Source organism: Capsicum annuum, chromosome 8 (assembly GCF_002878395.1).
Source record: "Capsicum annuum cultivar UCD-10X-F1 chromosome 8, UCD10Xv1.1, whole genome shotgun sequence".
NCBI classification, from domain to species: Eukaryota; Viridiplantae; Streptophyta; class Magnoliopsida; order Solanales; family Solanaceae; genus Capsicum; species Capsicum annuum.
The window spans coordinates 49,391,317-49,399,826 of NC_061118.1; the positions used below are offsets into that span (position 1 = coordinate 49,391,317).

An 8,510-nucleotide genomic window follows, 5' to 3' on the forward strand; every position below is an offset into this window, starting at 1 on the left:
AGATCAAGTCTAACCATCTTACTTAGATAAAACCTTGGAGTGTGTATCGATAGTTAAACTCCAAATTACTATTGTCATTATCTTTTTCTAGTCACCGTCCTATTTTGTAGTAAGTAGAAATAATTTAGGCGGGATCCTAACATGTGTACCCATTAAGAAAGCTACTAAAGTGAAGATAATACAATGCATGGATGGATATCAGTTCAGAACGATAATAACACTTTTCTTACTTCGACAATTCGCCTAAGGTTTCCACAACCCTAGCTAAGGGTTTTTAGCTGCTCATGCTTGTGAAGTAATCAACAACATTCATGATTGAAAGCATAAGATGAAATCACAATAGTCACAGGTAAAAATTCAAAATCGTAACTGAAATAATCAACTGAAATCAATAGAAGAGAATTCCAAAGACTAAAATTGAATCATGGAATCAAAATATATTTGTATTTATCAAGAGTGTGTAACTTATACTAAAAACATATAAGGGGTATTTATAGTATATGAGAAAATCCTAAAACCAAAGCTCGAGTGAAATAGGAGAAAAAAGGGTCGGTGGCTACTTGTGGTCGCTACATACGCCCTGTAGGGTTGGCATATGTGGTACATGCGACCTACAGGGTGGGAGTGTGTTGCGACCACATGTGTACGAACCAAAATTTCCTGCAGGTTTAGCTCTCGAAATTTTAAACTTTTGACACATGCTTTGACGACATGTGGTCCACATGTGCTACATGCGGTCCTCTTGTTGACTTGACATGTGCTGGAAGTTATTTTTCAGCTCTTCTTCAAATTCTACACATGATTTGGTCACAAACAATCTGAAAAGTGTCCCAAACATCCATAATTGTTCCCGTAAGTAGCCAAAATCACCTTTTCATCATTTCCACAAATTTAGCATCCAAAACATGATTTCCTGCAAAACATACCCAAAACTCATCATATTTAACAAAACAACCTTAGAATCTTGCATAGTTTCCTTATTTTAAGCATTGAAAGTGTTATATTTCTTTAGCACATCAGCCAATCTCTCACATATCCGCAATGGAGCATGTGTACATTGTCTTTCATATTTCTAACTACCTCTATCTCATTTTCTTCATCTTATCTATCATAAAAGTGACTCCAAACTTATTCCAAATATCAATGTTTCTAATCCTATCTCTTCTCGTATGTATACACATCTCTTACAACATCATCATTTTTGCTACTTGCATTTTTTTGATGCAAGTTATTAACCGGCCAACACTCTGCCTCATACAACATAGCTAGTCCAATAACTACTTTATAAAAACATATCTTTAATTTTAGTGGAAGCATCTTATCACTAAGACACTGGATGGAAGCCTCTATTTCATCTACCCCATTCCAATATGATCTGTAACATCATCACCAATCTCTCTATTTTCTTGAATTATAGATCCAAGATACTTGAAAACTTCCTCCCCTAGAGATGACTTAAGTGTGAATTCACAATTTCTCATCTGTCTTATGAGTTATGTTTATGAATTTGTATTCCAAATACTTTATCTTAGTCCTTCTCAACCAAAACCTTTTAAACTCTGGGATTTATCTCCAAACCTACAACTTTTTTATAACTTTTTCACGAGTATCATTAATCAATATTATGTCATCTACAAATAGAATACATCAAGGAACCTTCCCTCCTATACAACGCGGTAGTTCATCCATCACCAAGGTAAATAAAATTGAATTAAGAATTGATCCCTGGTGCAATCTTATTATGATTGAAAAGTGTGTCAAATCACCACCCATGTCCTCACTTGCGTCTTAACCTCTTCATACATATCCTTAATCACCCCGTTGTATGCTAGATGTACTCATTTATCCTCCAAAAATCTTCATAGAACCACCTTAAGGACTTGCCATATTTAAGTACTTCTTCTCCCTGTACTGCTTTACCAACCTCCTAATGAGATGAATAAATTTTATAGTCGACCACCCTAGTATGAATTCAAATTGGTTCTCTGTAATCGGCACATCCCTTCACATCCTAAGCTTCATTATCCTCTGGTGAATCTCCATAGTATGATTTAGCAGCTTGATACCCTCTATAATTGCTATAATTTTGAATATCACTTTTGTTCTTATATAATGAAATCATTATATTTGGTCTCCATTCTTTAGACGTTCGGGACATCCTAAAAATGATGTTAAACAATCCAGCTAGCTGACTAGAACCATATCACCCGCGCTCTTCCAAATTATAGTAAATCTCGTCTAGCTAAGTTGTCTTTCCTTCGAATCGTATGAATTACCTCCTTGACCACTTCAGACCTTATACCAGCAAAACATCCAAAGTCATGATGACTCTGAGTGTTCTAAATATCCCAACACAAAATTCATGTCCCATTCTTTATTTAAGAATTTATGGAATTAAGTTTTTCATTTTTGTCTAGTATGTGCCTTTCCATTAATACTTTACCATCCTCATTTTTGATGTACTTTACTTGATCCAAGTCCTGTGTCTTCTTCTTTCTCATCTTGTCAAGTCTATGCAACTTTTTTTTCTGGACTTGGTCTTGTAGTTATTCATATAATCATTCAAAATTTGATGTCTTATCCATTATGACTCTTAATTTTTTCTTCCTTTCTCTTCACTCTATACTTCTCTATATTTTCCCTCTTCTCTTCTTTGTCTTTACTCTCCACCCAGTCAATATAAAACACCCTTTTGGCTTGTAATTTTCACTAGATTACTCCATTCAACCATTAATTCCCTCGATATCTCCAATCTTGCCTTATTAACCCCCAACACCTCTTTAACTACTTCCATGACACAATTTGTAGTCCTCCAAGCCTCTATCACTATCAACTTCTCCTCCATTTTCTAAGCGTTGGTCGTAATTAAGCCACATTATTTGATCCTTGATAGCTCATGCAAAAGCCTCTTATTTCTCACCTTATTTATATTTAAATCCATTAACAAGATCTTATGTTGGGTAGTTAGATATTCATTCATAATAATCTTACAGGCCTTACAAAGACTTTTTATCTCCCTTCCTTGAGAGATTGTAATCTATCTAAATCATAGACATCATACTTTGGAAGGTTATCAAGTGGTCCACTTTTTTCAAAAAACTTAAATTAGATATTACTAAATTAAACATTTTTCAAAAGCGAGACTTCCTACATTTCTATTCCCAAAACCAAAACTGCCATATACATCATCATAGTCCCTTGAAGTCGATCGGACATAGCCATTAACATGTGCAATTTGATAATATTTGTTAAAAGATCACAAAAATTGTGACTTTTAGTTGTTTGAAAGTTAAACATATAGTTGATTTGTATGTCATGATACTTTAACACTGTGGCATAATTTATATTTGTAAAATATGCTAGATATTTTATTTTCAATGAGTTTCTTTAATTCTCTTACATTTTAGGGTGTTCATTATATTTTTGTGTTATTTTGTTATTTTATTAAAATATGATTTAAAAATTAAAGATCCATAATGCTTACCTCTCATGTCTAAAGTTTTACACTTATCTTTATGCAAAAAAAAACGTCTCACCTCAAACCCAACCTATTAAATTCGACTACTCTTTTTTTTTCTAGTTGGAAGAGACTTCATAAGATAATAAGAAATCTTTTATCCTTCTCTATAGTTGACAGGTTTGTTGATTCAATCTCTGTCGTTTAAGTGATACTCTATAAACAATACTAATATTTATTACAAAGAGATAGAAGAAGCAACGTTTATTAACATATGCAGATTTCTAAGCTACTATTTTTATTAGGGGTGCATATCGATAGGTTCCATTTGATTTTATGTATGCAACGAAAAAAAGAGAAGATTTGACTCGGCCTTAGCTCTCTATAATTTAGAGGTCTCTATTACGATCAAATTCAATGGTCAATCTATATCCCTGGTAGGAATGACCACCCTTTCTGTCGAAGTTATGGGGTAATTTTGTCGAGTTCCTTCGACATGATTTTCTCAAGCATTGACTGCTAACCGATAAACTCTCACTATCTGAATTTGGACTATCTGCAAGAGTCAATTTGTTGAACGGCTAACAGAGGGCATCAACATCTAAATATTCGATCTCTTTCAACACACTTCCTTACAATAAAAGCGAGATTGGATGACATATAGAAACTACAACTATATATTTAATCCCTTTCTCTTAGGGAATCTCGACTAGATGATTAAGGGATGGATAGATGTTATAGATGATGAATTAATTTCTTTTACATGTATGCCACTTTATCTTTTTTAGTGTTGTCTGCCTATAATGATAGATGAATCTAATTTTATTTAACTTGCAGATTCCACTCCAGTCTTCTTAGAGGGAGCATGTTCTAGTTGGTCAATAGAGTTCCACATACATGAGCAGCCCACGAATAAAGAAGCCAACAACGAGGAAGAAATAACTAGAAATAACAACTAACTATGGCTCTTGACCCTGACAACGTCCTAGGTAAAATTTCAATTGAATAAAAAATAATGGTTATTTCAAACACCGTCTATGGTGGCACATCCTTCTTGATTAGGCATCTTTCATATAGGAAACTGTATATGAATCAGCCACACTCTTCTTTTGTTTGAAGTTTATTAGACATGAATAAATCCAACCAGATTTACCCGAGAGTAGATGCAAAGGTTTGAATAAAAAATCTTTGCGCTGGTTCACACATAGATCTGGTAGGAGAATAGCAAAAGAAAGATCTCAAGTCTCTGGGATCGTTTACTAATGACCTAGTCTTTCGCGAGACTTTAGATTTACCTCTTTTGTTAGATCTTAACTATTGACAATTGAACAACCGACATCCTAGGTGTATTCCATTCGGTGTCATCAGTCATGCTATTCTAGTCGAATAAGACCATCTATATGGCCTATCATTTGAATTAATAAAAAAAAGATACTGGTAGAACTCCATTTTTATTTGGAAGGCTGCAATGTCTTAATATTAATTTTGATTTCATTCCTTTTAATATTTCAGTAGAGCTTGTAATAGGTATATTTTATCAGGTTAAATTGAGGAGCTTGTTCTGGATATAGATTTTTGGTTCATGAATGGCCTTCCTACCAGGATGTCTTCTTGGTCGAAGAGTCCTTTTTTTACTAGTAAAGACACAGAAAGCAAAAAAACTTGGGTGAATGAAGTTTTTTCCTCTGGAAGAACTTTTCAAACTAGTTGATCATTGTTCCATGCCCCACAATGGGTGAATAGTTAAAATTATTATTCCCTCCAATATTTATAGAATGATTTGACCCAATGACTAACTAGAACATGCTCAAATAGAAAAGAAGGGCCTCTTTCTTAATAACCATCTTCTCTTATTCTAGTTCTTTTATCTTTTTTTTAAGGGCAAGTTCATTTTACTTTTATTTAGACTGACCTGGCAATTATCTTCCTATAGATAGCTCGTTGCTTATAAAAAGATTTAGTTTCTGAATCAGCTGAAGCTTATTAAAGATTGATCTTTTTTATCTGAGAGTCTTATCAAAAAATGAGTAAGGGATGGGGAGAGGGCATCTGTTTCTCATTTCAAGGAAAAGGTGCAGGAGTAAAAAGAAACAACGGAGATCTTCTGAACTCCTATATATAGAGGGCAACCAAGATAAGTTAGAGAACTTTCTTTATAACTGAAACCAGTAGTAGTTTTAACTCTATCAATGATGTCTTGAGAAGTTTTAGTAGGGATCATTATCAGTTTGTTTGTCAATTTTTGATTTGTAAACATGCAAGTCGATAATAATTTGTAAGATATTCATTATCTATTTTCGGTTAATCTGTCACAACCCGAGCCTAGGTTCTAGACATAGCAGACACACAAAATAATTATTGGCCCGAGAGAACAGCTTAGTGTATATCATTACCATACGCCCATAAGTGTGGAGGAAAAATGTTAAGATCATAAGTAATAGACTTGAGAAAAATCCATTTATTTCATAAAATGATAAAAGTCTTAAACCATAATTTTGAAAATTTCAGAAGACATAAGAATAAAACTAAACATAACTGAATTTGACATCTACTACTGTCTACAAAGCCTTTAAATACATGTATCAATATCAACAGGAATAAGACTCCGACATACCTCAAAATATACAACTAGTCCAAAAAAGTATAAACAATACCTTATGGAGAGATTAAGAGCTCACCAACATCTGACACGAATGGATCTAATATTGCTCAGAATCACGAACGTACATCTTAAAACCTGCATCATAAAATGATGAAGCATCCAATACGGTGATACATGGAATGTATTGGCATGAAAAATCACACAAATAAACTAGTAAAGCATGAAACTACTAATGTAATAAGTGAATTTCAAGAACTGATAAGTTGAAGGGGCAATAAAATAAACTAAAGTAACAAATGATAACATAAAGTGAAGTAATCTTTTTTTGTTATTTATGAGAGCAAGTGGTGAATTGGTATAAACCACTATGTGAGTACATGGATTGAGTTTGGCCCAATCAGCTAAGTCATCATATATCTTCCTTAATCTCATATGGTATCTTACTAATTTATGTCCAAAATTAGCTATAATAGGCTTATATTCATGGTTTAACTACTTGGCCCATGTCTGAGAATTAACCAACTTGGGTTCATGTATGATATTTAGCCGCTTAGGCTCATATTCAAGGATTAGCATCACGGAGGATTGATTGGAGTAGAATTATGCACATTTTAATTCATAAGTTGAGGATTTTCTTAACTTTATGAAGAGTGATCTTTTGGAATGTTCATGTGTTTTTTAGCATAGCTGAAGATTTTGGAGATCATATCTTAAGGTCATGAAGACATTATTGAAAAAAATTATAGTGCCATAAGTCATACAAATTCTGTCATTGTTACGTAGTTCATAAGAGAGGAATTTCATGACATTATGGAGATTATGAAAAATTTAAGTCATTATAGCATGATTATCCTTACTGGCTTGTGATTCACGTGCTAGCCTTATCAGGCTCATGCTAATATCTTAGTCTTTTTAGGCTCATGTTGAAAATTCAATCACTTTGATTTCATACCTCATAAATTATCAACCACTTTGATTTCATACCTCATAAATTGTCTCTATTACTTAGCATTTTGGGGTAGTCATAGAACACGAACGTCTTGCAACGTTATAACAATATTTCAAGTCATAACTTCCATAACACTTAATGAACTAAAAAGCAAATTGAGGTAACCTAGTTGAGTTTCATAATTCATGATTCATATCAAAACAGTAGGAGTTTCCAGTATGATGTTTTATCAACACAATATAGAAATTCACATTTTAGTTAAAAGAAAGTCAATATCCTAGCCAAAATAGGAAATAAAAGTTAATTTGGAGTGTGCATGCGTCATAGACATTCAAAATCGAGAGACTATCTATTTATGGATTATGACTTTACAAAAATAGTGTGGGATAGATTACTTCTATGGCTACACAAATAAAACATCTACAACTACTGTTTGAAAACATCATGTGACATGGGCAGTCCAGAGTGCCAAAAGCAGAGCACAACAAGCTCAAATATTCAGAATAGTTTATGCAGATTATGTGTATTTCATATGGATTAAAAGAAATAAGAGATTGTTTGAAAAGAAAGCTAGAAACGGAATAATATTAATTATCCAGAGAGATTGCCCATATATGTTGCATCAGATCAAATTATAGGGTTCAAAACTTGCTATAAAATTTACAATTCTAGACTAGATTATGAGGATTGATGTAATAATTGTTAGTCTAGTTTAGATTTGTTTGATTCTATTTTGAGATAGCCATGAGTGTTCACACTGGAAATGAATTTGTAATTCTTGCAGCTACACGTAGAATAAGCACAATTTACATAATACAAAGTATTCATAAACAAGATCAATGAATCAAGATTTTGAAAAACTTAACTTTTCAGGTAACTTGAAATAAGGGACTCGATTAATGAATCAAGATTTTTAAAATTCCTTCTATCATCATTATCTTGAAATAAATGGTGGGAATAAAACCTAAGAAAAAAACATGGATAAGTAATCTTGCATACCTTAAGCCGTTAGAGAAATTAGAGATTGGGAAGAAGGAAACTAGACTTGATTCTTGAGTTAATTCTCTTGAATTTTTGATAGATAAGTTTGGCAGGAGAAGGAAAGGTGTTGGGTGAAGGAATGCCGTATGAAATCTGGTGAAATAAAGGGATTTTAAGCATATGAAATTGATGGAGAAAGAAACGTCTGAAAACCGATGAATAAAAGGGTCTCAATTATTTGGGGTTAGGTTAAAAAAAGAAAGAATGAAATTGCCACTGAAAGATCTCACAAGCAATTGGCTGAGATGTTACATAATCGATTTTTGATCTTTAATTATTTGATTTAACTGATAAGAAAATGCTTCTGTGATTGTTTTATTTTCTCTTATTTTTATATATTCATATATACATTACATTCACGCAAAAAAGTCTACACAAATTATAAGCATAAGTAAATTGAAATACGTTATCACTAAACAAACTTGTTTCTTTCTGGTTAAATTGCAAACTTAAATGAAGTA

At 32.8% G+C, this 8,510-nt stretch overlaps 1 long non-coding RNA gene across 1 annotated transcript; it reads right to left on the reverse strand.

Moving 5' to 3' along the window:
- Window positions 1–394: 394 nt before the first annotated feature.
- On the reverse strand, window positions 395–8,307 carry LOC107879685. Its single transcript, XR_001677072.2, has 3 exons — window positions 8,008–8,307; window positions 6,112–6,194; window positions 395–913 (listed from the first exon to the last, which is right to left on the reverse strand). It is a non-coding gene; the product is annotated as an uncharacterized LOC107879685 (long non-coding RNA).
- Window positions 8,308–8,510: the final 203 nt, after the last annotated feature.